This window comes from Chamaea fasciata, unplaced genomic scaffold (genome assembly GCF_029207755.1).
Source record: "Chamaea fasciata isolate MVZ Bird 193981 ecotype frontalis unplaced genomic scaffold, bChaFas1.0.hap1 SCAF_13, whole genome shotgun sequence".
Lineage (NCBI taxonomy): Eukaryota > Metazoa > Chordata > Aves > Passeriformes > Sylviidae > Chamaea > Chamaea fasciata.
Genome location: NW_027094098.1, coordinates 19,467,306 through 19,494,897, shown reverse-complemented (window position 1 = coordinate 19,494,897; position 27,592 = coordinate 19,467,306). Strand labels below are relative to the sequence as shown.

The 27,592-nt window shown below is 45.4% G+C and overlaps 1 long non-coding RNA gene across 1 annotated transcript in view; it reads left to right on the top strand.

Annotated features, from left to right (window-relative positions):
- Positions 1 to 27,213, top strand: part of LOC136296501 (uncharacterized) — a 38,447-nt gene extending 11,234 nt beyond the window's left edge. Inside the window, exons 2-3 of the long non-coding RNA XR_010722953.1 lie at positions 23,746 to 23,846; positions 24,191 to 27,213. This is a non-coding gene — a long non-coding RNA (uncharacterized lncRNA). The remainder of the gene's footprint in view (positions 1 to 23,745; positions 23,847 to 24,190) is intronic.
- The last annotated feature ends 379 nt before the right edge of the window (positions 27,214 to 27,592 follow it).

Genomic DNA, 27,592 nt, shown 5'->3' with positions numbered 1-27,592 from the left:
CTGTGGTTGCTGGTGTGTTTTATTGTGTGCCAGACTGTTGGGGACTGGCTGCTGACTCCTTTCTACTCTGCTGCTCTGCTTTTGTTCCCCTGGCTCAGATCTGCCGCTCCCGGCTCCTCCTGCTCGCTCTGACAGACGCTTTCCTTCCAGGGAAAAGATTCTGACAAGATTTTACTCAAAGTAACAAAGCCACGATGCTTCATTTTTTTTTTTTTCCCTCCTTTTGCATAGGATCTACTTTTTCCCCGTGGCCTTTTATCTGAGCTTGCTCTTGTCTCCCACCTTCAGGATGTCATTTCAACACTTCGTGTTTCCTGGAGTTCTGTGGCATAATCTCAGCGCGATTTAGGGTGTTTTGTGTTAGGCTTGAAACACCTTTTCTTTCCTGGCTGTGAGAATGAGTGGAGCAGTGCTTTGAGCCGTGTGTGGGATTGATTCTCCCCATCCTTGCCCTCCATCAGGTTTGTTCCCTCCTCTTTATTGCGGCAGTGCCAATGCAGAGCAGCTGCAGTGGTTTGTGCTGGGTTTCACTGGGCCAGCAGCTCGAGTGGAGACCTGTCCTGCTGGGGTTCTGTCACTAAACACATCACAAACAGAAGAAGAGGGGCTCTGTGACCTCGTCTTCCGAGGGAATATTCCCAGAGTGACTCCAGGATCTAAGGACAGACACAAGCTCGGCATCACAAAAACGATTTTGTGGCTGTTTTTTTCATTCCACTCACCTGAGAAGGATGTACATGTGGTAAAGGAATTTGGCTGAGTAATTCACGTCCAAGTTTCACATTAAAAAATAAAAAATGAAAAGAGCTTAGAACTTTCTACTCTGACAATGCTTCCCTCCCTCTTCTCCCACTCCCGCTTTCCCTTGTTTTCCCAGGGGCTTCTGAAACGTAATTAAATGCTAAGTAAATTTTTCTATCACAATTGGCACGCAGTGCTATTGACAATATAAACAAAGCACACAAATTGTTTAATGCAGGAGGCAGAGATAACAAAGAGGGGGAAAGAAAAGCTGCCTTGCTCACGGGAGCTGCAGCCCGAAGTTTTGCATTTCCCACATCCCTTAGCAGTTTTGGGCAGGTGCAGTTCAATACCCTTCACCATCAGCCCCAAATGCAGCTCTTCCTGAGGGAGGAGATTGTAGAAGGGAACAAACTCTGGTTTTTGGGAGGCCAGAATACAGCAGCTGTGGCACTTTTTGGCTTCAAAAGCTGCAGATTGGATCCGTGGCTGTTTGATGGATGATTTTAGAAGAGACAAGTGATTGCCTTTATCCCTGGAGTCCCAGGGACTCCCCAAGGGAAGCAGAAAGAGATGTCCCATTGCAGTCAGGCTCCGGGAGCGGTGTCTGCCTGTATTTGTTTACAGCATGAGGAAGAGCCGTATTTTGTAAGAGATACAGCCTTCCTATTTTAGTTTGTTGTCTTTAAAAGTGACAAAATAGTTGTTGGAGGGGTTAAATTGGTTAATCACCATTGGCTGTGATTTGCCTCTGTAAAAAGAAATGGATCTCAGGTGTTCCAAGCATTCCTCCCTGAGATCAGGAGAGTTGTGACAGTTGACACCAGCAGAGATTCTGCCACTAAGGGACAGCAGGTTGGCTGTTTAATTACGGGAATTAAAACACGTTCATGTAGACTCGTTTGTGAACGATTTCCCGTTCCTCGCTGGTTTTGTTTCACTAAATTTTGAGTGACACGATAAAGTGATATTTTACTTTAATCGAGATTTGTAGCCCAGCGCTCAGTACTGTAAAGTGCAAAAGGCTGTTAAGCATTTAAACAAAATAGGAATTGAATGAGTGAGACGCTGAGCTTTAAAGGAGGAATTGCTCTGTGGGTGTGAGGTGTCTCTGCTTCCATGAAGACATCTGGAATTTCTGCTTGCTCTGCATATTTGGCAGCGTGGAACAATTTTAAGCATGTTATTTTTGAGACGTGTCAGCTTCCAGTGGCACAGGAGAACATAATGACATTGCCTGTGACATGATTTGCAGGCTGAAATTCTGTTAGCCAGCGTTGCCTTGCTGGTGAAGAAGCAGCTGTATCTTTAGGATGTTTTTAAATCCTTATTATTAGGGCTGCTTCTGTAGATGGAATCGTTTCCCTGTGGTGTCAGTGGGTGAGATGGGGACGGTTCATCCTGTCAGTTCTAAGGAAGAGCTGTTTTTTTTATTTTTTCTTCCCCCCCAGCTGGATCCAAGTTCAGCTTGCTCAGACTTGGGGTGTTTGATGTAACTTGAAGCCAAATCAACTCCCATCAGCTCATCTGCTGAAAAAACGAGCAATTTAAGGACTGCTTCAAATCTGACAGTTGCCATGTCGAACAGGTTGCTCTGTCCCTGAAGTGCGGGCAGCTTGTGCAATGCTGTTCTAATTCTGAGCTCCGGGAAAGGCTGGGAGGTACCAGCCGAAGTTCCCACCTCCCATCCCCTCATCGTTTGGGGTTTTCCATGGAGAGTGCTCTCAGCTGCTGTGACCTGCAGGAACCACCCAGGGCACTGCTGGAGGTGACAAACAGTGGAATGAGGGGTCTGCAGGTGACTGCACGGGTTTTATTCCCCTTTTCATCTTGGGAGGGAGAGAACCTCGAGCTTGGCCATTCCTCCAGTCCAGGTGTGGTGTTGCTTCAAAGCCTTCCTGTGATGTTTTCCCTCCCTTACACCTTTAAGAGGTGAGGGAAAAGCAGCAGCTGAAAAGCTGCTGAGCAGAACATTCTCTAAATTGCCATTCCAGAGGCTATAAAGGAAAAAAAGACCCTGGGGTGACCTCCCTGTGTTCGGTTCCCGCTTGTACAACTTGCTGTGTGTTGTGTGCTGTCGGTGCAGCAGGAACAGCAGCGTCCTGTGCTTTTCCTGGAAAAGCAGAGTGAGAACAAGTATTTACACTGAAGTCAAAACACGACCTGGGCTGGTGGTGGAAAAATTCCAATGGACTTCAAATCTGGAGATGTTTCCTGACAAATTGTTACAGGTGCGTTTTAGGGTAGGGCTGTTTCCCCGAGTTAGTAAAATGGCTTGGAGCTGTGAAAAGCCAACTTGAAAGTTTGAGGGATACATTTGAAAGAAACCTAGACCTGAAGGGGGGGAAAAATATAACCACAGCATTGACTGTCTTTGTGATAAGGTCTCTAAGATTTTTCTCAAATAATTAGCAGGATATAAATATCAGTTCAAAGAAATGTGCAAATCTCTTCTGACAAACATTATCTGGAGACATTCTTTTTATCTGCAGGCATTGTTTCTTGTGCATCCATGGTTACTTACTCTCCCAGAAGGGGGGGAAAAAATAGATTTATCTGTTCCTAGGTGTCTGTTTTACCTCTGGCTAGAGCTGTGCTCTGGGTGAAAGAGTTTTTTCTGCATAATCTATCCTGGGAAACGGTCAATAACTAAACCCGAGTAAAAGTTAATTACCAGCCAGTTGGTAAGGCCATTAAAAACACGCCCGGGGGAAGAGGAGGCTCTGGAGATAGGAGGAGGTAAGGAGTGAACACTTCTCAGCAGGATCGTGTGTGTGAAAGGGAAGAGAGCACTTTGTAACTCTGTGGTTAAATACGATCTGCTGAAGACCTAAAATAATTCCACCGAGTTACTCTTCGTGTGGTTTGGGTTGGAAGGATCCTTAAAGGTCACCTTGTTCCACATCCTGCCATGGGCAGGGCCGCCTTCCACACACCGCCGTGCTCCAGCCTGGCCTTGATGGCACAGAACAAGAGCACCCTGGATATTTTTTGCTGGGAGCGTCTGAGAAGATCCTAATTCAATTTTTTCCCGGTCTATTGGTCAGGAATCCCTGTAGCACACAAAGCAGCCTTTCCTCTCAGGTTTGGTGACGGTGTCCCCTTGGTCTGGTGACAGCGGGGATGTCCCTGGGCTGGGAATGGCCAGGAGCAGCTGGTGTCACCTCAGCCCTGTGGGACGGGGGCTGGGGACACCGAGAGCCTGTGCACATTATTGCTTTTGTTGCGTTTGGCAGCAAAAACGGGATGATGGGGCAAAAAACCTGCACTCGGAGGTACTTTGCTCAATTTTAGAGCTTTGCTAATGTGCTTTTTAGGGTGAGTTTAAGTGCTTGAGAAGGGTGCCTGGATCTTGCTCAGCCTAGGTATGAGCTAGCCCCATTCTGTCACACAGTCTGTATTTTAATAAGCCTTGTGCAAGGAGTCCGTGTGCTCCACAGCAGAGCAGAGGTGACCTAAGAGACTTGTGGGTAATAATTCATATTCTGTAATAATGAGGTTCTCTCCAACTCTCCTTCCAGCTTCCCATCTGCCTTAGATTTTTCACTGAGTAGGAATTAAAGAATTTTATGGATCAGAATTCGCATTCTGCTCGGCGTCATAAAGGACAAACATTTGCTGTGGGATGAGACACTTGACCTGCTGTGCTCAGGGATCTCCAGGGAGCTGAGGCCCTCCTGCACAGGAACAAAAATACTGAATTTAATCCTAAATGTTTAGGTAGGTCCACATCCATCCCATGGGCTCAGGAGCTGTTTGCAGGCTCAGCCTGGGGTACGTGGGGAGATTTTACTGCAAGGGGAGATGTCACATCCTGCAGCTCCAGTGGGATGAGATGTGGAAATAGCAACCACAGTGAGCTCTGACTGCTGATGGTGCTGCTGGAGTCCTACGGGGGGAAAAGCAAAGCTCTGGGGGGCTTGGAATGGGCTGGCACTGTGGGCAGCTCTTCCTGAACTTTCACATAAAGGCTGAGTGCTGCTGAAGGGTGAGGAGAGACAGAACCCTGGGAAAACTGGGTTTTCCTCAGGTAGGAATTCGTAGGAAAGCAAGTTCAGGCTGGGAAAGGCTGCAGAGCCAGAGCTGCTAGGGAGCAAAGGGGAGAACTCACTCCAACACCGGCATGAAAAATGCTGTGGGTATTATTTCACTACTGCTTTATTCCAAAACCAGGTGAACGTGGCACTTTGTGGTGTGGTTTGGTGTACCTGGTGGGATTCAGCCAAAGGTTGGATTTGATCTCGGAGGCTTTTCCCGACATCAATGAGTGTATGAATTAAATTAATTGGAAACAATCTATCATCTGGTTGAGGATTTGGACCTGAGCTTTCTGGGTGTGACAAAAAGCCTGAAAGGCAACAAGAGTTTTGCAATGAAGGAGGTTTCTCTGAAACCGCTGGTACAAAGGAAGGGACAGGTGTAGCTGAGCCATGGCACTAGGGAACAGACACAACTTTTTTTTAAAGCATTCTCTGATACAAATTAGTCCAAAGAAGCAATTTTAGTTGCAAGAGCCTAATTAAGCCATGTGATGTGAACAGGAATAGCCAACAGAGAGCAGTAAATGAGGCCATTCTGGTCCTGAGGAGTACATTTGGCAGGGAGAGCAGAGCAGCTGAGAGGGGCTGCAGAGCCCTGGCACAGGGTGTCAGCTTGGATTTGGACTTCCCTTCACTCTGGGCTGCAGGCAGGGCCTCAGATCCTGGCCTTGAACTAAGAAAAAGCAGAGTTTGATTTGATGAGGACCGTGCTCTAACTACTTTTAAGGAATGCTGTCAGCAAGGATGAGAATAACCGAGCAGCTTTCGCGTGAACGGGTACAGCAACAGGTGTTTCTGCGGGGTTTGGACACTTCAAAGTTCATGATTTCTACCCCACCACGGTTTTATCAGTTGATTTTATTAATAGATAGTTCAGAGACCATAACAGAAGTGAGATTTGTGGGGAAAGGTTATAACCTTAGCACTACAGAAGGCGGAATTTGTCGAAACTATTTTCCTCTGCTCGCCCTCGATGCAGTGTGGGATTGGATCTGGGTGAATTTCCCCCAGGATTTGGGGTTGAAGGTTTGTTTCTCCTTGCGATCCGTTGCTGTTATGTCCGTGTTTGGGTTGAAGAGTCTCTTCTGTGAACACCTAAACGTGGTGGTTGGAGGTGGCAGCAGTTTAATGTTGGGGAGCTGCTGAGGGGCTCCGGAGGAGGGTGACCCAGCCCAGGAGCTCTGATCTGATTTCAGCCGCCTCTTTACTTCCATGTTTTTGTGACAAACACAGCAGCAGATGTTTGTAAGCATTTCACACAACAGGCTGTTGAGCTCTTCGTGGGAGTCAGCAAATTTATTATTGAGAAAATCATTTTTTATGCCGTGACGTGAGCAGGTTCTGTTGTTATGCTTCAGAAGCCAAACCCCACGATCCAAGAGTCCTTTCCATGTTCTTTTTGGGGTCCCTTTTGGTGTTAAGTTATTTTAGGAAGGCTGGGGCACAGCTAAGCTTCAGTCTGAGCTTTGGACCATTTTTGTGCTCTCCTCTCTGGGGAAGCCAAGCACAATTCACGACTTTTCCAGGCTTTGTTTCCTCATCTTTAGCTTTTCTGTCTTACATGGAACCTCATGTTGTGGAATAAACAGCGAAAATGAATTTCATTTATGATAATACATGCCCAGCACTCCAAATCCCAAGGTGGGGGGGATTATTAAGCTTGCATTTCTCCATCGTTAATGATTCTCCAAAGGTGATGAGATTAGTTCTCTTCGGAGCATGAGGTAACTGTTGTTTTTATTAGTTCCTGGCAGATGGCAGCTGGGTAATGAATGTGGAGGGAGTGACGATTCACAATCCCAGGAGTTCAAAAGAGAATTTTTGGTCTCCAGAGAGTGGAAATGGGCCTGTTCAGCATCTGTGAGATAAGTTTCTGCTATCCATAGGAGATTATTTTAGCCAGGAAACCACTGAGTGATGAAAAATGCTACTTTATTCTGCGTTTCTCTGACTTCTCTGGGCTTCACAGAAAATGAGTGTCCTCCCTTGAAATGGGAAAATTGTGTTTATCAACTCTAAAGTTCAGTGTGAGTTTCTTTTAGCTTTATACCAGAGGAGCTTCTCTGGGCCGTGTCTGGAGTGATCAGCAATAGTGGGGTTTTTCCAGTAAAGTACTGAACTGGAGAAACTTCCACAGATGGGAGGAAATTATCTGTACTCATTTTATATAAATAGGAAAAAATAATTTAACTTTTCCATTCCTCATCCCGTGGTATTAATTTAAGATTAATTTAATTAATATTAATGTGTTTTCTGCATGGAGGCACAAAGAAGGGAGCCAGCAAAAACCTTCCCGTGGTTTTCAATGTGTTGCTCCAAAGGGTTCTCCTCCTCACCCACGGAATCCTTCTGCCCTCTCCCTCCATCTCAGTTTCACTGGGGAATTCTCCCTGGGCTAAGGATGCTCTCCATACTTCCCAGGAATTCCAGGCTCAGCTTTTTTCCAACCCCTTGCTGTAATTAAAGCGGAGCACTCTCTTTTCTTGTTGAATGGGAAGCTCAAATCCATTTTTAAAGCATATTTCTGTGACTGTCAGTGTTGTTTTTGGGGCAGCATTATGGTTTTGGGAGAGTTTATGGTCACTGAACGCCAGTTCCACTTCTTCCAGGGATTTTCTCTGTGTTGCTGGACAAACCACTGTAGATAGTCGGAATCTGTAAAAAGATGATGCGGATTTGCATTGATAAAGTGCAGCAAGGTCCTTTTAGGGGAGCAATGTGTGTTGCAGAGCAGCATTATGATGATTAGAAAAACAAAGATGATAATCTTGAAAATGCCCATCTAGAAATAAAATTGAGAATAAACCCTTTGTGCGTGGGTTCAGAGAAGAGGATTTTTTTGCTCAGTCTGGTGACTCCATTAGTTTAAAGACCACTTCCATGTAGCCAGCAAAGATTATGCCCCCAGAGCAGATGCAGAGCTGGGAGTCCTGCTGAGGTGAATCATCTCTTCAGAGCTTGGGTTTGCTGGCAACAAAAAGAAGAAACAGCTGGAGAAAGCTGTGAGAGGCTTTTGGGGGGAGGCTGCCTATGGATTATTCTCTTAATTGCTCCAGCTGAGCACACAAGAAGAAAGGCAGAGCCAGGGGAGGGGTTTTGATGAAAACCAGGTCCTTTCTGGGAGCTGATTATTGCCCTTGTGACTGGTGTGCTGTTAGGGGTGAACTTGGCTTGTGCATTGCACCATTTAACAAAGAAAAACATCACCGCGGTGTCCCCTTGGCCACCTTGCGCTTTCTGGAGGTACACGGTGTTCTAATTGCTGCTGGGTGAGGGAAATATTAATCCAAACTCTAGGTAGAAGGGACTCATTACAGGTTTCTGTTTTCCATCTCTTTCTGTGGGGCTGGGCAGCAGTTTTTTTGTTCAGAGTGCCTGAGCTTGGGCTGGTTTGCGCTTGGTGCTCATGACCCCCAAAGGCAGGAGGATCAGTCAGATGTGGCTCATTATCACTGAACACTTGGGAAATAATGAAAGGCAGGGACTCTCTGGCTGTAGCTGTTGAGGGCACTTGTTGCAAATAACAAACACAACAATAATTCTCCAGGATGAAAACCTCCGTGATTTATTGCGGTTGCATTTCTGTCTGATACAAAGCTCTCCCCTCCAGGCTCAGCTCCATTTTGTGGTTGTTGCTTCCTGGGTTCTGAAGCCCTCTAGATAATTAACTAATAAACTAATTGCATTCCAGCCAGGGTTCCTAGGGGGGAATTGTATTTGTGTTAGGTACAGGCAAATAGCTGCCAGGGAAGTCATGAGATGTGGCCACCTGAGCGGTGCCAGCGCCTCTCAGACCATCAGGGAATGGTTTGGGTGGGAAGCTGTGGAGCTGCCAGGCCCTTCCTCACCTGCTGAGCCCCTTCCAGCTTTTCTCCTGGCTGCTGCCATGGCTCCTTGGTGCCGTGAGGTGCTGCCAGCTGGAAATCAGCAAAGAGACCCCAAACAAAAAAGTGTTTGTACAGAATCATTGTTTTCATGAGCTGTTCATTTTACTGCAGAAAAGGGGTCCAGTTTGGGATACACACCAGTGGCTGTTGGCCGTGTTCTTTGACACAGGTGAACCAAGCCCGTGTGTTCTCAGCACTGGCACAGTCTGTTTGCACTAATAAAGCCAGCTCCCTCAAGAGGCACTTCAGTGAAAATCCAATACCGAGCCCTGGAAACTGTTATTGCCCTCAGATGCCGGGCAAGTTTAGGGCTGTAGCAAGAAAAGCAGTTACAAATCTGAGCACATCTGGGTTTTTCCCTTTCTCTCTGCTTTTAACTCACGAAACCGTGTAAATGGCTTTTTGCTTTCTCAGCATAGGAGGCTGCCTGAGCCATTGCAGGAAACGAGTGGTGTCTTGGGGGCTGCTGAGGATTTGCTGCTCCTCTTTTTGCCACTCACTGACATTATAACGCCACACAGGACAGGCTGAGCGTGGCCCTTGCCAGGTGAGAAGCACAGCACCCCAAAGAAGACTTGGCAGTGTTTTAGCTGGGACTGTGCATTGAGAGAGGAAGTCCGAGATGGCAGAAGAGAATTTATCTGTGTACTGAATTAATTTTTCTGAGGAACTGGTAGAGGAAAAAATAAATCAATTTATCCATCAAAGATACCGAAACAGAGAAATGGAGGGAATACATAAGTCTCCCAGACAGTTTGGTGGATGACAGCACGCTTCATCAGTGATAGGTGCAGTGGTCTGGGAAGCTCCTAACGGTTTTAGAGAGAGGGGTTTTTCAGCGATGAACTGTTTGCCTGGAAGCTCCTTTGGAGGTTATTATTATTAGCTCTTCATAATTCCCTTTTAGATGATTAAAATACGTAGCTGGTAGTTTTGACAGCAGCTTTAATTGCCTCCACTGAATGAGAAAAGCTGCTGGGAAAGTGTGTGGGGAGGTGGGGCTGGATCTCTGTGAGCTCCTTGCCTTCAGCCAGGACCCCACAGCTGGGCTCCCTTTGCTGGGGCAGCGGTGACAATTCCCAGGGCAGGTCAGGATCCTTTGGCTGTGGATTGGGAAGGTGTTTGAATGGGCTCCACCCTTCAGCAGTGCCTCCCTGCCTGGATTCAGTCATTCGGGATGGGATTCAGCCTCCTGTGCTGCTCTGTCTCGTGGGAATCTGGGAAAATGTGTTTTGGGGACAGGACATCGGTGATCCATTTCTGTCTGTACCTGCCGTGGGTACAAATCCCTCTTCTCCTCCACTCTTCGTGGGCCTTTGCTGTGGATCTTTGGGACTGCTTTGTACAAATAGTTTACTCAGTGCTAAGAGTCCTGTATACACATCATTAATTTCTTCCAGTGTGGGATTTGTGCTCAATTCTTTATTTTCCTCTAATAGCCAATAAATATTCTAAGCACCGTGCCAAGGAGTATTCTACAGAGCGATTTCTCAACCTTTTCTACTGAAGTTGTTCTACTTATTAGGGAAAACTCTGTCTTTGAGAGAGAAGTGATGGAAAAGAGTGATTATAGCCAGTGGGGTAGAGGACTCCTGGGATGGACAAAGTGAGATGGAGAGAGCTGGATTCTAATTGTGTGTCTCCTGAATATTTATTTATGCAAAAAAGAGCAGGTTCAGTGGGAGGAACGGAGCGATGTCTTCCTCTCAAGTATTCTGGGCATCATCTTTGATGCTGAGAGATTGTGAGTGAGGAGGAACCAGCAAACCAGAGCGAGCACTGGGGTGTGTGGTGGCACTGCAGGGTGTGTGTGACCCGCCAGAGCTGCAGGAGTGGCACTGTCCTGCTTTAGGGCAAATTTGGGAGGAAACATCCAAATAGGGTCCTTCTGGGAAGCAAACCCAAACAGCCCTCCCCCAATCAGTTTGGGGGAAAATCTCCCTGGGAAAAAGTGGAAAAAACTATTTATTTAACAAACAATAAAAAAATATTAAAAAAAAAGAATAATATAAACCAATAAAACCTCTGGTTGCTCTGAGGTGAGGTGGCAAACTCAAAGAAGGCTTCCAAAATTGAGTGGTAGCATTGAGGAATTATGGATGTGGAGTTTGAGTGGAAGTGTGTGATATCACAGGGTGGAAAACTTTGGGTTTAAGGTTTTAGAATACAGTAATGTACAGAAAGCAAGATGGAGGATTTAGGGCAGAGGCCAGTCCTTCTGTTTTGCCTTCTTCTTCGTGACTTTGGGTGGTGGTTTGTAACTGGATAGAAAAGTCCTCACTGTGGGCTGTGGGTGGTTGGTTATTGGGTTAAGAGTAGGGCCAGGTTTCCTGAATCCAGGTTTCCTGGATTTCATGGGAGTGTGGTCCAAAGGTACCTCTGGATAAAGCTGGTTTTTGACGTAGGGATTCTTGTCTCACCCAGACGAGAATTCCAGCAGAACACAAATTGCCTTCTTTGCTCTGCAGTCATTCAATTTAGGCTTCAAAACATCTGACAAACCGAAATAACCTTGTTGTCCCCCTGACCTGAGCTCAGAGGTCAGGTCCTGTCAGGAACAAGGTGCCCCTGAGTGTTCCTCTGGATGCCTCGTCCCCTTGGGCGGCTGTTTGCGTGTGGGAAGAGCTGCAGGAGCTGTAAATCCCCAGGACCTGTGGAGGATGTTTGCAGGAGCACAGAGCATGGCTGAGTATTTCTGTGCTGAGACAGAAATATGGCAGCCTGAAGGAAAGCAACATTGAGTTGGTTTTTTTTTTTTAAATCCCAGATTTTATTTAGAAGAGCCTGTAAGTATTCTCAGTTTGCCTGAAACCCTAAATCTGTGCCTCACTTAGCCCCAGCCCCCAGTGGGGGAATGGAGATCAGTTTACATAAGCTTTTGTCACTGCAACGTCAGATTTATGCACTGTAGTTAAATCAGATTTACGGGACACCATTAACTCTGAGAGAATGACCCAGAGGATATAAAGAAACTTCAGCTGAGGAAATGTTTTATTTTAGTGTCTGGAGGAGTTTTACACCTGACAGACGCTCGCACCCTTGTGCTGCTGAGAGTTACAGCAGCGTGTTTCAGGCTGTGGAGTTAATGAGGTTGCTGGAGTGCGTTTGAAATTTTGTGGCTGGGATTTGGCTGCAGACACAGCCAGGATAACACCTCCCCACTGGAGCTGGGGCTCTGGAGCTTGTTCCCTGGGCTGGGAACACCAGTGTGCCTGGCTGTGCCGCTCCCGGCACCTTCACAGCCTCAATTTCAGGACAGCACAGTTGGTTTTAGCAGCAGTTTTTATCATCAGCGGGTACCAAATAGTCTGAAAGTGTCCCTGGTCCTCGTGTTGATGTGTGTAATCAAGGGAACCTGGTGTGATTTAACAATGGAGTTCTTGTAAGCTGCGAGGGAGGAAAAGATCCTTCCCCGGTTTTCTGTCTGGATGCGTCCCTGTAAACCAGGAGCTGGATAGATCCCATCCCATCAAAATCTTTCCTTCTCCCGACAGCTGAAGCTGTAGGGGTTGATGAAAACTGTGATTATTTAAAATCTCTTGTTGTTAGGCCAGAGAGGTGCTGGTTTTTCCCCTGTGAGAGGCAGGCCTGGCGGCTGTGCCCAGGGGCTGTGTAAGCGGAATATCCAGGGCTGAACTGTTGTGTGTGCGTGATAACTGTGAATTAATCAGTGCAAATCACGCAGTTCCCTGTTTAGGCAAATATCTTATCCTTCTCTTTATTCTCCAGATTTCAAAAGAAGTTACTTAAAGCGATGTTCTTCTCCTAGAGTAAAAATTACATAGAATTATGTTAGAGCAGAGTGTACTATGGAGGAATTGTGATGTATGGATATATATTCATTCAAGACAGTTCGGAGTCAAATAGGGTAAATTAAAAAAAAAATCTGTGTAGAATGATTTTAATCATGAGACAATGACAGAAGCTTTTGTCGTGATATACTGATAGAGCGTCCATGAAAGGCTGAGAGAGATTAGAAAAGTTGCCCAAGCAGAAATTAGACTGCAATTATGGGAATACTGGCTGGGTTTGGGGCTGAAGATAAGATTTGAAATCTTACAAACCTCTGGTATTTGCAGCAAAATAAATAACCTCATCTGAAAAGGCAAAGCAAATCTTGATTAATCCTGCATAACGAACAGGACGTGACTCAGGATGCTGCTCTGAGGTTTGTCATCATTTTATTCAAATGTGACCTCCTGGGAGAAGCAATAAATCCGGCACAGTAGAGCATTTAACTTCAAAAGGCACCTAAGAGGCTGTTTAGACATAATTTTAAAAGAACAACTGAGAGTATAACGCTGTCAGGCACAATGATTTGGAAAGGACACCAACGGCATCATTAGAGAATGAATGGAAGGAGAAGAGAAGGAAGATGTAAGGAACGTACATTCTGATTAATTGGAATTAAAAGCCACAAGACAAGCTGAAAAATTTGAGGAATTGACAGACTTAATGAAAAAAAGGCAAAGAAAGCACTCTGAGAAAAGAGGCTTTTACCAGGCTGGCACTCCTGTTTTGAGATATCAGGTAATGGATAACGGTAAAGCACCAAACAATCATCCGAGTCACATTCAAGGGAAGGGATGTGACAGCAGAGGAGTAAGAGCAGGATTTGCCTCGGCACGCGGCGGAGGGAAGCCTGGGGAGGCTCCCTCTCAGCTCCTTTTCCTGTGGGAATAGTCTCAGGAGCTGTCACAAATCGATGTGTCAGGAGGAGACGGTCAGAACAGTCAATAAAGGCACCAAACGACGACAGGAACAGATGGCGGCATCCTTGGTGAACAAGGAACTTAAATGTGGGCTACGAACTGTGGAGTAACCTGGCGCTTAAATCAGCCTCAGTGCTGCAGAGACCAAAGGGATGTTCTCTATGGGGAGGAGCAGCAGAGGTGATGTGGGAACCGCAGGGGTGGCTTCTGTACCAGCTCACTGGGAGGGAATCGAGGCTGTTGGACACACGTATAAGCATGAAATAGTAGGAAAAGAAAACTTTCGAAGGGGTTCGTGCCTGGCAAATGAGATTTATCTGAAGGAGTGAATGGATGTGTGGATAAGAGAGGTCTAGTTAATGTGTACATTAATTTTTCCACGCACTTTCGGCAAAGTCCCTTCCAAAAAAAAAAAAAAAAAGACTTATTTGCAGTGTAAAATGGATTAGTAACTTGCTAGTAGATGAGGAAGAGGAGGTAAAAGTCTGGGTTTGAATTGAGGAAGATTGCCATGAGTCAGACAGATCAGTTTTGGGGCTTGTGCTGGTTGCTTTCTTTGTGACTTGATCACTTACCTCCTCTGCCAGTTCCCAGGTGATCATTTTAAGAGATACTTGGAAAATGTCCTTGGGTGGGATGATATTAATTTCTAAGTGTATTTTCTGTCACAATGAGTTGCCATTTAAATTTTAATAGTTCAAAACTATTTTTAAATTTTGTTTGTGTTTGTGGGCAGAGAGGGTGAACTGCTTGCCACCACTGCAGGGGATGAGCAGCTCTGGATTCCCGGTGCGAGTGCTCTTGTCCTGCACTCATCGAGTGTGTGTTTATTTGTGCTGCAGACAGACCTGGTCACGCCTGCTGCAGTGTCACTGACCTGTGGAGACCTCTCCAGGAAAGTTTTCTTATTTGAGCACAAAGTATTTGAAGCAGCCAAACCAGTCCGAGTATTTTCAGCTGTGCTGGAAGAACACAAATGAGAAATTTGCTTCTATTAAAGGAAACTCTGTGCTTTGCTGGAGCAAAATACGTCCCAGCTGCTCCTGTTCCTTCCAGCTTTCTCCTTCACCTCAGAGGGACACACATGGTGCAGGGCTCAGGGCCAGGCTTCACTCACTCAGGAAATGAGTTACCTGGTGGCTCTGGCTGTGCCCTTTTCCCCTCTGTGGGCAGGGAAGGGTGGCAGTGCCACTCTGGCAGTGGTGGCTGCTGCTCTCTGAGCTGCTGTCCTGCCTCAGGGCAAATTTTGGGAGGAAACAATTGCCATCTCCTCGTAGAGAATCGCTTTCCTCTTCCCTTTCCACCACAAATCAATTAATGCAGAACCAGCCCAGGTGGGGCAGTGCTGTCCCTGCTGCCAGCCAGGGCTGCAGCTGGGAGCTGGGCAGTGAACAGGTTCTCCCAAATTTCTGCTCAGGAAGAGGCATTTGGGCACAGGGCTGCAGCTGGGAGCTGGGCAGTGAACAGGTTCTCCCAAATTTCTGCTCAGGAAGAGGCATTTGGGCACAGGGCTGCAGCTGGGAGCTGGGCAGTGAGCTGCTGCTCCCAAATTTCTGCTCAGGAAGAGGCATTTGGGCACAGGGCTGCAGCTGGGAGCTGGGCAGTGAACAGGTTGCCTCTTTCTGTGCAGAACTTTGGGACATTTCTATGGAACTGCTGCACAAACAGCACTGGGGGGGTGTCAGAGCGGTAAAAAACCCACACAGCTCCTTCCCTGGGTCATTGCACTGCTGCCTGCAGTGTGTAACCATCACTAAATCAGCAGTGCTGCTGTCTGCTGTCACCTCCTGGCCCTGGGAACGGGAATGTTGTGACAAACTGTGTGTTAAGGCGTGAAAAGTTTATTTTTAGATTTCCACCTGGAATAAAACGCCTCGTTTGAGTGTGGCAGGCTAAATATTTTCTGACACTGTAATGAACCACAGTAGCAGCCTGGTTGACAGAAGGGTTGTGGTGCTATTAATAGACCCGTACCTCTGTCTCAGCGAGTTTTAGACACCTTTGTTTGGAGCTGTGGGAATTCAGAACTGGAAGGCAAAAGGTTTAGATGAGATGTTGGGAAGGAATTCTTTCCTGGCAGGGTGGGCAGGCCCTGGCACAGGGTGCCCAGAGCAGCTGTGGCTGCTCCTGGATCCCTGGCAGTGCCCAAGGCCAGGTTGGACACTGGGGCTTGGAGCAGCCTGGGACAGTGGGAGGTGTCCCTGCCATGGCAGGGGTGGCTCTGGGTGGGATTGAAGGTCCCTTCCACCCCAAGCCACCCTGGCATTCTGTGATTAATTCTAAGGGATGCCACATCTGACAGCTCTGAAAGGAGCTCGGGGCTTCATCCAAGTGAATTCATCGGAGTGAATTCCCCTTGGATTTTGCTGGCATGAAGCTCCCCAGGCTGAGCTGGGAATGCTGAGCCCAGGCGGGGCTGATGCTCTGGGAATGCTGAGCCCAGGAAGGGATGCGCTGGGATTTATCCCGTGGCAATGAAGCAGCAGCAGCACCGCAGGAGGAGGAGGCAATCCCTGCTCCACTCGTGGGCTGGCAGGCAGAGCCTGCCCAGGGACAGAAAATCACCACAGCTCCCTTTAAAACCTCTGGCCCAACTCATGAAATCTGTCCGAGGTTTGCCCTTGAACATTTAAACCTCCTCGGAGATGAGGAGTTCATTGTGCTTCACACAGTTGTGTTTTCTGGCTTTCAGGGGTTGTCCTTGGGTTTTCAGCAGCGTGTTGAACAGGAGTGTAAAAACTCCTGATTATCAGCAATGTCCCTTGGTCCTTCTGTTGTCTTTATATAGCTTTCTTTCCCAAAGATTTGTTACTAAAATATGCTTTGGTTTAAAAAAAAAAAATCAGTTTTTTTTTTCTTCACCACTTCAGCCACTGAATTCTACCAACCAGTTCTAGTTTATTGCTATAAACTACCTCCATGCCTTTTCTTTTTCATTCTTTTTCGCCTTTGAAAGAATTAGAAAACAGAAAGGATGTGCATTTTTTAGCTGAAGTCATGTGTCCAGTCTTTGCAAGCTATCCAGTCTTTTTTTCTCTCTAATAAAGAGTTGATAGTTAATCCTGTAATATTCAGATTTCCCGGACCCCTGCTCTGAAGCAGTGTAGCTCTGTGCACACAGAGAATTAAATTTGGAACTGGGGAGACTTGGTGTTAAGTGAAGGAGACTGAAGCAGCGTAAAAGCCGAGGCAGTGCTCTCTGGAGCGATGGATTTTGTGTACAATCACTGCAAGCTGTCACATTTTGTATTCCAATCCTTTATTAAAATCATTTTCCTTGCTTGCTTAGGGCTGAATTTGACTATCCCCACTTCATGGAGACACGCTCCCAGTGCAGGCTAAACAGGGAAAAAAAAACCCTGATGGAACATGCTAAAAATTGGATATTAAGCCATGTGACTAATTTTAGTTTTGAAATTGTATTTCTTTTTTTTTTTTGCCTTTGTGGCATAAGAGGCTTATTTTACCTGACTTCAGGCTCCCCACACAAAGCTAAGTGAGCACAGTGTGGAACAGCTTATTTTAAGGTGGAAAAAGTCATTAGCTGTCTCCTGCTGAGACTTTGTATTGAGAAAGGCAGATGATAACTCGCTGAAGTTTAGCATGAGGGGAGAGCTAAATGATTGTTTATGATTTTCCTGTTGCCTGCTCAGAGCTCTCAGCTTTGTTAGCTGAGCATGGTCCAGGACCTTGTGGGGCAGTCAGGGGCTGAGCTCAGAGAAGGAACTTTTAGAACACTCAAACTCTGGCTACTCATTTCCTTGCAGCAGCTGAACATCCTTAGAAAATACCTCATAGGCAGCTTTGGACTGACAACACAAAATTCCAGGAATTTCTGGGTCTCTGAAGGGATCTGTGCCTTCCTGAGCAGATGAGGGGTTCCTTGGGGCCTGAGGAAATCGCTCAGGATGCAGTTTCGGGGATGATATCCCCCTACAATTAATGGCTCTTTATTGTTTTGTACAATCTCTCTGGTTATAAAAGTTTCAGGGCTTCTGGGAATGTTTTATAGGACGAGTTTCCATGGATTTTATTAGGTTAAATGTATATTTGTCCAGCACAGCAGAAGTAGATAGAAAAGGATGTAAAAAAAAAAAAGAGACTTGTGACTCTTGAGAAGTTTTTATGTAAAAAGGAAGATTTTATTCATAATTTCAATTGCAACCATGAATTTTTTCCACTGTCACTCGTTATGTTAATAAATCTGTCATTAAGTAAGGGCTCCTCAGTGATCTGAGAGCAGAATTCAAAATGTGGTTATTCATCCAGTTATTTATCCTCAGAGCCTCTGTGCTTGTTTCAGGTGGGGCGTGCAAGTCCTGTGCTGCTTTTCCAGACATCCCTGTTGTGGGAAATGGAAAAAGCAGAAAGCTCGCTTCGTGGATGTAAGGCTTAGAGTTAAAAAGGTACCAGGCTAAGGACACAGAATAATAAGACTGTGTTTTTGTGCTGTGTAGAGTTAGGCCTTAGCAGGTAGAAAAAAATGTCAAGCAAAATAGAAAAGTTTAATAATGAGGCTCTGTGCTTTGTTTAGAGAAGAGTAAAAAAGTTCCCGAGTAATGAGAAATATGAAACAAGCACCTATTGTTAGATGTAGGGCATACATGTAGTTTGAATGGTTAAGAGCTGACAGACATCTGCATAAACCAGTTTGCTGTTGCTTAGAAGACTTTTAAAAGGCCTTGGAACACAGAATTCTTTTGCAACACAGAATTCTGGCTGCTGTTGGCATCTCTCAATTGTCCCGCCCTGTGCTGAGGCTGATGTTGCAATAAAAGCTCAAGGAACGTCTCCTGGTAGTCCTCTTCCATTATTTGGAAATATTTAATATCCAACACCTCTCTGTCCTGATGCAGAGGAAATCTCTTGTCTGTGAGGCAGGAAAGAGGAACTCTAGAACCAGGGAATTAATCACTGAATGTTAAATGTTGGAAGAAAGCTTAAAGCCCATCCAATCCCACCCCATGCCACCTCCCACTGTCCCACATTGCTCAAGGCCTCACCCAGCCTGGCCTGAGAGTGAATTTGGGAGCCTGTTCCTGCTGGCAGCTGGTGGAAACCAAGCTACAAATGCAGACGGAGCTGTGATTAAGCCCTAGTTTTGGAATTGTACTGAATTCACCTCTGTGCTCTTTCTTCTTGGAGAACAGGCAGGAGTGCTGCTGGTGCTTCATCTGTCCAGGACAGACAGATGCGTCTCAAGTTGGAAAAATAGCCAAGCATCTCTTTTTTTCTTGAATTAGCACTTGGTATTTCAATGGGAAACAGAACAACTTTTGTTCACAAGGGGTTCTGCCGAGTGCCTTGTACAGCACTCAGACCATAACCAGCACCATGTAACACACAACAAGTAAATTTTCATAAAATAAGTTCTTGGCTCTTTAACTGTAACCTGAATAGGAACAATATACGATTATGCCTTTTAAGCATTTCTTAACAAGACCTTTTTTGAGCAGCAATTGGTGATATAAACGAGGGCATTAGCACTCAGACCACAGTAACAGCGTCATTAAAATGCAACTTCTGAGGTGCACCACTTTAAATTTCCCTCATTATATGTGCAATTAGGGAGCAAACAATAAAATGGCCGTAATTTTTCTGCCATTTCTTATCCTAACTGCCTTTAAAAAAAAAAACTTAATTAATGTTCAAGAAAAAATAAAAAGGAGGAAGTGGTGGGCTGAGCTCAAGTTTTACAAGCAGAGAGCCATCCTTCCCAGTGATGGATGAGCACTGCCTGCACACAGCCCTGAGCTCCTGTTGGCTGTGGCAGGGAAAAATGGGTTCCTGCTTTTAGATCCTGCTTGTGCTTTATCCTCCTCACTGGAGAAGGAACAGGCTGGTGGAGTAAGGAGGGGGAGAGATCCTGCCCGTGCCAAAATATTCCCACTCCTCCAGGGAAAGGGGAGCAGAGCTCTGCAGTCAGTGCTGCACATTGGTTCTGCTCAGATAAGATGTTAATTAAGATAGCAATTAGACTGAAGGTCTGATTGTAATATATATATATCTGCTGCTATTTGTGTGTTAATTTGTTATCCATCATTTTGGGTTCAGCCAGACACATCCCTGAGCTGCGGCTTTGGCTCTAAGGAAAAACCAGCAGGAGGGTGTGGTCTGGAGCCAGAGCTGTTCCAGCCAGGAGAAATGGGGAAAAAATGTCTTTCCTTTCATCCAGGTCTGCTAATCCTCCTCCATATTTGCTTGGAATGCCATTGCAGATGTTCCAGTGTAGATATTTTGATGTTTTTTTCATTGCTGGTAACTGTTGTTTGAGTCGATAGTGGGTTTGCGTTGGTTGTGCAGTATCTGGGAGAGAGCAGGACAAGGATAACTGTGGCATCCACCAAGGAGAAATCCACGTGGGAAGTGGGATGTTACTCTAAAAGCTGGTGGCTCTGGAAATCTTACGGATTGATGCTGTGGTTTGGGACAGGAAGCAAATGATGCTGGGATAATTGGAATTGCAAAAAGGAATTGGAAGCAGAGCACAAACGATTGCCAAAGGTAAAACCAGGCCATGGGATGGATAATGCTGCTGAAGGAAAAGGCCTGAGGAAGACTGGAGAGCTGGAAATGCTTGAGAAATGTTCTCTGTGTAATTAAAAAGATGACCCAGGTACATTCTTTTTGAAGTGATGGAGAAACTTGGGTGATTTCTTTGCAGATAGCAAGGTAAATTTATTTTTCCAGCTAGTCATGTTTCCAGGAGATTTTTATCTGGTAATTGTGTTTGTCTGCAGCGCGCAGATTGATGGGGAGCTGATCCTGCTTTTCCTGTGAGCTCTGGCTGGGTCACAGTGTTGGAAGGTGTGGCTGACACACTGATTTTTCAGGTGTTGCCTTCAGGACCTCCCCCTCCCCAAAACAAAGAAATGAGAGGGATGAAACAGGTGAGTTTGCAAATGTTATCAGATACTGAGAGCTGAGTCTCAAATACTCAGGGTATCAAGCAGCCATGCCATGGGGGATGTTGTGAGAGATTTTCTGTGCTCGATTAAATATCCAGACATATCTGAATCTTCAGGAATGAATATCCTAAGCTCTCTTTGCAACTCTTCAAGTACAGGATGAGGACTGTGGAGAAGGAGCCATTAAAATTGGATAAACAAAAAAAAAACCAACCCTCCTTGCCATGAAAAGGGTTCAATAATTTTGTTTCTTTGCTGAAGGGGAAGAAAATCAACCAACGGATGTAGGCTCAGGTACTAACTTTAAATTAGCTTAACTTGCTGATGCCTTAAGACTGGGGATTAGTGAATTTAATTATGGGAGCCAGGAAGCACATGAAGATAACATTGGGCCTTAAACTAAAACCCACAAAGCAATGAAATTAAAGCTGGTGGCTCGTGTTCCATCTTTATAATGTCCTTTTCTTCCTGTGCTGTGTCACAGGAGGCCCTTCCTGCCCCACCTGCCCCTTGGTGAGGGCTTTTGAGGACTTCATTTTAATGAACAAGTGACCTTTATGAGCTTTTCCTGTTGTTCTCTCTGACTGTCACAGTGTACATGGACTGAAATGTGCTTTGCCAGGTCATCTTCTCATTCTGCTTCGTGCTGCTACAGCCCAAGTCCAACTTGAATAGTTTTGTGAGGGCTTCAGCAAAGGATTTTTGACTTTCTGGTGAGGACAGGTTGTCAGTGTGATGCTGGCAGGGTGTGTGAGGAAAATCAGGTTTCATTCCTGCTTTGCTTCTACCCTCCTGCTCAGCCTGCTCTGCTGTTCATTGCTTGGGTTTGTATCTGGGCTTTGTAGTTACTTTATAATTTTTAAGAGAGACTCAAGATTAAACCACTTCAAGACCACTTTTACAACAAGTTCCAATTCTGAGTCTGTTTGCTGATGAATTATGCAATATTGATCTTCCTCTCTCCAGCACAGGGTGATGGTTTTTTCCCTCACTTGTCTGTATTGAAGTCACACACCCTGAAGTTACATTTGAAGATCTCTCAGGTCTCACAAGGCTTCTGCTTGAGTTGTGATGTTGGAAATTGGAGACTTAGGTTGACACTTGGGACTGTCCCAACTTCTGGTGACGTGGGAAATGGGATGTGACCTGGATATTTGACTTCTGAGCTGTTCCAGGAACTCACCAAGAGTTTCAGGACCAATGTTGTCAACAAGAAATTATTTGAAAACCTCTTTTCCCCATGTTGTTTGCTATAGTTCTTGTTTTATTCTCTGCCTAGCATCCATCTCTTGTTTTTAATGTGTTCAAAAGAACTTCTCATTCCAATAAACATTCTATTCCCTTTCTGGCTGTTGGCTTTTCAAGGACCTCATGGAAACTACAAAACACATAACTTTATTCTCTTGGTATGCAGATTTATTCTGTTTTCGCTGTGTATTTCAGGGGCAATTCACTTGATTTTTGTTTCTTTTTGTTCCAGATAATTAAAAAGTGTAGAATAGTTTAGGTGGATGGGACAAAAACACTTGGGTCATTCAAAAAACAGCCTGGCAGGGAGTGCAGGAGAGGGAATGTATTATAGCTGTAATATTAATATTTAGTATGATATTGTGTATAATTTTATATAATGTTGAATATTATATATACTATATATTGAATATATAATATACAGTATTATATATGTACATTATATTAATGTAATATTGTATATTACCTTAATAATATATATTATTTTCTACTTTAATCAAAACCTTTTTGCTTTTCCAAAACACATCTGCTCAGCCCTCTCACAATTATTCTGAGAGGTGCTGGTCACCCTCAGAGTTTGATACACCCTCATGAGGCTCTGGCCTCACACAAGATTTTTATCACATCTCCAGCAGCGCCTGTCCTTCCCCAGGCTGCCAGGCTCCTGCTCGCACATCACTCGGCCTTTTTGCTCTAGTTTGAGGTGGTTATTTATTGATCTGCTCCTGGCACTTGGTAAAATGCCAGTTTTTAGTATTAGCTGCCGGCCTCGTTTTATTGCAGCCTTATAAAATTTTATTGTTCCTCTTCAATGCTGAGAAATGTGTAAATGTTTCTCCTCGAATTGGCTTTGGATAGTTTGGTATTTTCCGCCTTAACACTTAAAACTCTCACTGTGAGAGATTCCTTCTTGCAGTGTTGGAAATGTTTTAAAAGCCAGTCTGGAACAATTCTGGGAGAGCAGGGCAGGGAGAAGTGTGTGATGGCATTCAGAATTCCTGCAGAAAAAAGCTGAGCAATAAAAAGGTATCAATATTTTTACCAAAAATTCTTACTCAGCTCTTGTTTTCTAAAGTGCTGCAACAAAACATATTTTAGAAGGGAGAGTGTTTTTCTTATTAATATCTTGCTACTAATTAACCTTGTGGTGAGGAAAAAGGTGCAGGAGAACATCTGGCCTGGGAGTTTTCCTGCCGCAGGAATGCTGGAGAGCACTGCAGGGTTTTTGTAGCCCCTGGAGAAATGGAGAGGCAGATGTGGGGAGAGGTGCAGAACGCGGCAATAATCAATCTTCCTGGATTATTGATGTGTGCAGGTGGCTGGGTATTGATCAAGGCGATCTGTACGGAATGTCTGAGTAACTTTGCAGAGCCTCATTGCCAGAAACAGGTTTGTTCTTCAGGAATCTCTTGGAAGAATTCCAGCAGGATCACCTTCAGGGCTGGCACGTGCCTAGACAGCTCTTACAGATGAGAGCTGTGAGGATATTTTGCGATTAGTTAAATATCATGTAATTTTAATTAGCCCAGCTATTCTCTATCCGTTTCCTTGGTATTTAGTTTTCATTATCTTTACCATGGAATTGTCATTTACACTTTTGTTGTCTCCTTGTTTCCCAGTGAGGATGATTAATCCCTGTTCTGGTGTGAACGCTCCGGCAGAACCGTGTAGAATTTTTCCTGTCGCAGCTTAGTCCTATTGCTGCCAACTTCCCCCTCTTTAGCCTGACCTGTTCCTTGATGAAACAAAATATTTATGATTTTAAGACCACAGAAAGCACTGGTGGTAATGGTGTGTGACCTCTGTGTCACAGAAGCCGTTACCTTTTACTGGGTGAAATAATTGCTTTGCTTACAGTCTGCTGGAAAACCGCCACGTTGTATGGATCAAAAATTACCGAAGAAATGAGAAACAAAGGGCTTGAAAACAGCTATTTAGATATGATGTAAGCTGTTATGCATTATTTAAACTTTGGGTTTGAGTTTCCTGTCATTATATATGGAATAGTTGACTTTCATAATGCCAAATTGGGTGATAAAAGATTAATCAGTTGGCAAGAGCATAAACTCCAGGAGACAGAAGGAGGTTGTGGCAACGTCGAGAGGAAATGGTGTGCTTGGATTTAGTTCTGATTGTGACTGACAACTTTTTGTACCCAGTTCTAAGGTTTCGGTGCCAGTTTAACTTTACAGAGCTGAGTTTTCTTTAGCTCCGTGTAGGTGACAGGGAGACCTGGCTGCAATATCCAGAAATTCTTCAGAGTGTGGGTCATCCCAAAGAGCTGAACTAATAGGATAACCTCATCCATCCGTATCCTTTCTGCCCTTGGAGTAGAGACAACGTGGAGGGCTTTCATTTTAATGAACGATGTGATTCTTATTTGTGGTGAGTTGCAGCTGCTATTAAAATTCCAGCCTAATTCAGCTCCCGTATATCAACGAGCAGAGGAAGCCAGCAGACTCTGTGCCCGTTCCTCTGCCTTGCGATGCTCCACATTTCTCCTGGTGAGGTCAATTGTGAATCTCATGCGGGTTTTCCTGCTGAGGGCTGGCACTGCTTCCTTTGCACGGAGCAGCCCCAGCAGCACACTGGGCAAACAGAGGGTTCTGCTTTAGTTTTATTTCAGGCATTTCCCTTATCTCCAGCCCCTGCAGTCCTGCCCACAATGGCTCTGGAATCCTTTGTGCGGCAAATCCTGGCACCAGATCTGACATCAGCCTCTTCATTGCTCACCTTCTGTGGCACAGCCAGAGAGCCCCAGAGCAGAGGGGTTTGTCTCATGCACAGCAGCAGCTTTCAGCTGGTTCTGAGCAGATGGGGGCAGGCAACGAGGAGCAGTGACAGAGATTGCACATGCTGGACTCTTTGTCATAAATTCATCCGAATGCTGGGTCGCTGTGTGCATGCACAGACTCAGCCCTCATCTCATTTTAGGAGCACAATTTGTTTTATGTTTGGCATCTCTATAGCCTTTGGCCTGTCCCCTGTGGCAGTAGGAATAGAATGTAATTTTTTTATAGGGCTTAGTTTGCTTTTGTGTGTTTCTTTGCAGCAATTAGGTGCTTTAAATTTCTTATCTCCTTAAGAAGTTGTTCCTGGTCTTAGTTCTCTCTTGTTTAATCCGTGCTGCCCTGCTGCAAATGTTATCACTGCTATGCAGAGGCAAGAAAGGAGTTTCACTGGCACTGTGATAGAAAGGGCCAGAGATCAAACTGCTTAATTCACTTTTGGATTGTGTTACACCAGGATCAGGTAAAACACGAGTGTCAGGACCAGCTGCTGGGTGTCCAGGAGCCACTGCCCTGAGCTTGGGGTTGATACACAAGGGCCGCTCAAAATTCAACTGCTTGTTGGAGATGGAACAACTGGAATTCAGCAGTGCTACTCAAGGCCGAGAGAAAAGAGCTCTCACTCTCTGTATTGCAAGCAGCAAAACATTAGAATTGGGAAGAAAAGTCGTGACCATAGGAGAAGACACAAAATATGATTTAGGGGTGGGGGATTGGGTGGTCCCAGACACTGGAACAAGGTGTCCAGGGAGGGGCTGGAGTGTCTGCAGGTGTTCAGAGGTCTCTGGGTGTGGTGATGGTGGGACTGGATGATCCTGAAGGTCTCATGCAGCTTTGCTGATGCTGTGATAATTACCTAAAAGCGATATTTGCCCAAATTAATCCAATTGGCCAAAGCAGCTCGTCAGTGCCCCACCAGAGCTGGCACTGGGGTTGTGCTGATGGGGCACCTCTGCAAATGTCCCTCCTGTGACTTGTGGAAAAGCCCTTGGGGGGTTGGAAAGCCAGGAATTGACACCACGAGGCACCTGCAGGGCTCTGGGTCCCCCTTGCCTTGGGGACAGCAGTGGCCTGGAGTGACCAGCTGGCCTGTGGGTGCCCTGCAGGGGCACAGCTGCCTCGGGAAATCCAGCTGATAAACGAGCACGCTTTCCTCAGAACCCCTTAATTCTCCATTTGCTCGGCACAAAGTGAAGAACGTTACACAACATGACCAAATATTCATACAAATAAGCTCTTAAATTGTTTTTCTCCTCGTGCCACCTGTTCCGGCAGCTAAGCTAATGCAGGATTTGATCTTGTATTATTAGTTGGAAATGGAAACAAACGAGCCAGGGCTGTCAGTCAGGGGCACTGCAGGCAGGGCTGCTGCTCCTTGCGCCTGTGGGCAAACCTTCTCCTGGGCACTCATTGATCCTGGGAAATGGTGATGGAACTGAGGCTGTGCCTACTCCTGTGACTATTTGCTTACTTTAAGTTTGCAGAGGCTGATTGAGCCTGAAGATAAACAACGTCATTTTTCCAGCGGAGCTATTGGATTCATAAATCCTGGGTTGTTTTTGCTCTTCAATTTTCGTGTTCTGTAAAGAAAAGGTGGTAGATGGGGGTAGCCAAGATGTGGAACAACTTGTTCAATCATCAACACCTTGTTCAATCAGTTTCCACAGGTATTCCTGGGATGGAATAATCCTTTCTCCCAGTAATTTAAGTGCCTCCGCTGTGTGTGGCTCCCACGTACCAGCCTGGGGATATCACTTTCAGGTGCAGAATTACTGTCAGAGTAATTTCAGACGCAAACAAGACATTTCTTTTCCAATACGAAAAATCAAGGCAGTTCCTCGCACTGAGGGGGTCACTGGAGGTTTCATTGTGGATTTAATTACCAGGGTGACAATTTTGTTGACTTGCTGTTACATTCCTGACTCAGCACATTGCCTGTAGTGGGTGCGGAGTTATTCAAGGTTGATGTTGGAAAACCCCTCCAAACATACACCTGTGTGTAACTGCTGAGTGCTGAAGCAGAACATTTCACAAGCCCTTGTCACTGAGGCTTTTTCTGCTAACAGGGGTTAGATACAACCTTACAGTGAGTTGGAGAGTTGGATATGAGCTCAGTGAGCAGCTGGCACTGATGGTTGTAAAATTCACCAATTAATTCCTGTAGAATCATGAAGAGAAAAAGATCAGGACAGTTCTGTGTGAGAAGCTGGGGTTGGATCCCATTTCCAGGCCAGTGTTTTGTAGGGGAACACGTAAGTGTGACCGGGTTGGTTTAGAAATCCCCAGCCTGGTGTGGAGTGAGTTTTGAATTGCTTTGCTGGCTTTTATATATAGGAAGAACCATAAATGTGAAATATTTAGAGGAGAATGTGACAAGCAGCTTCATCATTCTGCCTGCTGAAAGGGAGCAGGACCAACAGTTCAATAATACATCCAGTTTTGTGGTTATTAATGCTGTAATTACTCATGGTGTGAACTGTTTTCTTCTCCGTGGGTACAAGGAGAAGGGACTGATGGCGTTCAGATGTTTTTGTTAAAAATGCAGTGTGCCGTGCATCGTTTTGTGCCTTCTTAAATCACTGCAATATCCTGGCAGTGTTTGTACTGGGATTTGTGAAAAACTGGAGATTTATCAGTGCTCTGTGAATACTTAATAATAATAATGCTCCTTCCTGCACCTGTTTGGTGTCTTGGCCTGAAGAGTTCCTTGCAAAAGAAGACAAGTCCAAGACCAATATTTCTTGGAAATGTTCAGGCATATCCCTTTAGGCTGTGTTTTTATTGCCCCTTGTTAACACACAGAAATGGAAATGTTCTGCTGTCTGTTGTTGTTCAGAAGAGCTGCAGCCAAGAAGTTTTGTGGATGATTAATAAAGGAGCAGACTTGACTCATGTTTCACTCAAGGAACCGTGCAGGAGAGTTTGGAAGGATAAGAATTAGAGGGCTTTAATTATGAGAAGTTTTTAAAGAAGTTGGAAAGTTGAAGTCTGAGCTGCTGATTTACCATCAGCAAATGTGCATTTCTGTGGGACCTGGCCCTGCAGGGGCTTGGGGACACACCAGGTCACCCCAGCCCGTGGCCCTCAGCCTTGCAGTGGCAGGGAGGGTGGTCTGAGGTTGTTAACGGTGTCAAGTCTTCCATCTCATCCCTGTGTGTCAGTTCTCCCTTTGGGTGTTTGCAGAGCTGTCAGCACTGTGGGAAGGTTTTGTCCTGCCTGAAGCCAGCAAAGCACGGACTTGCTTTGTACCAGTTCCCAGAGAGCAGC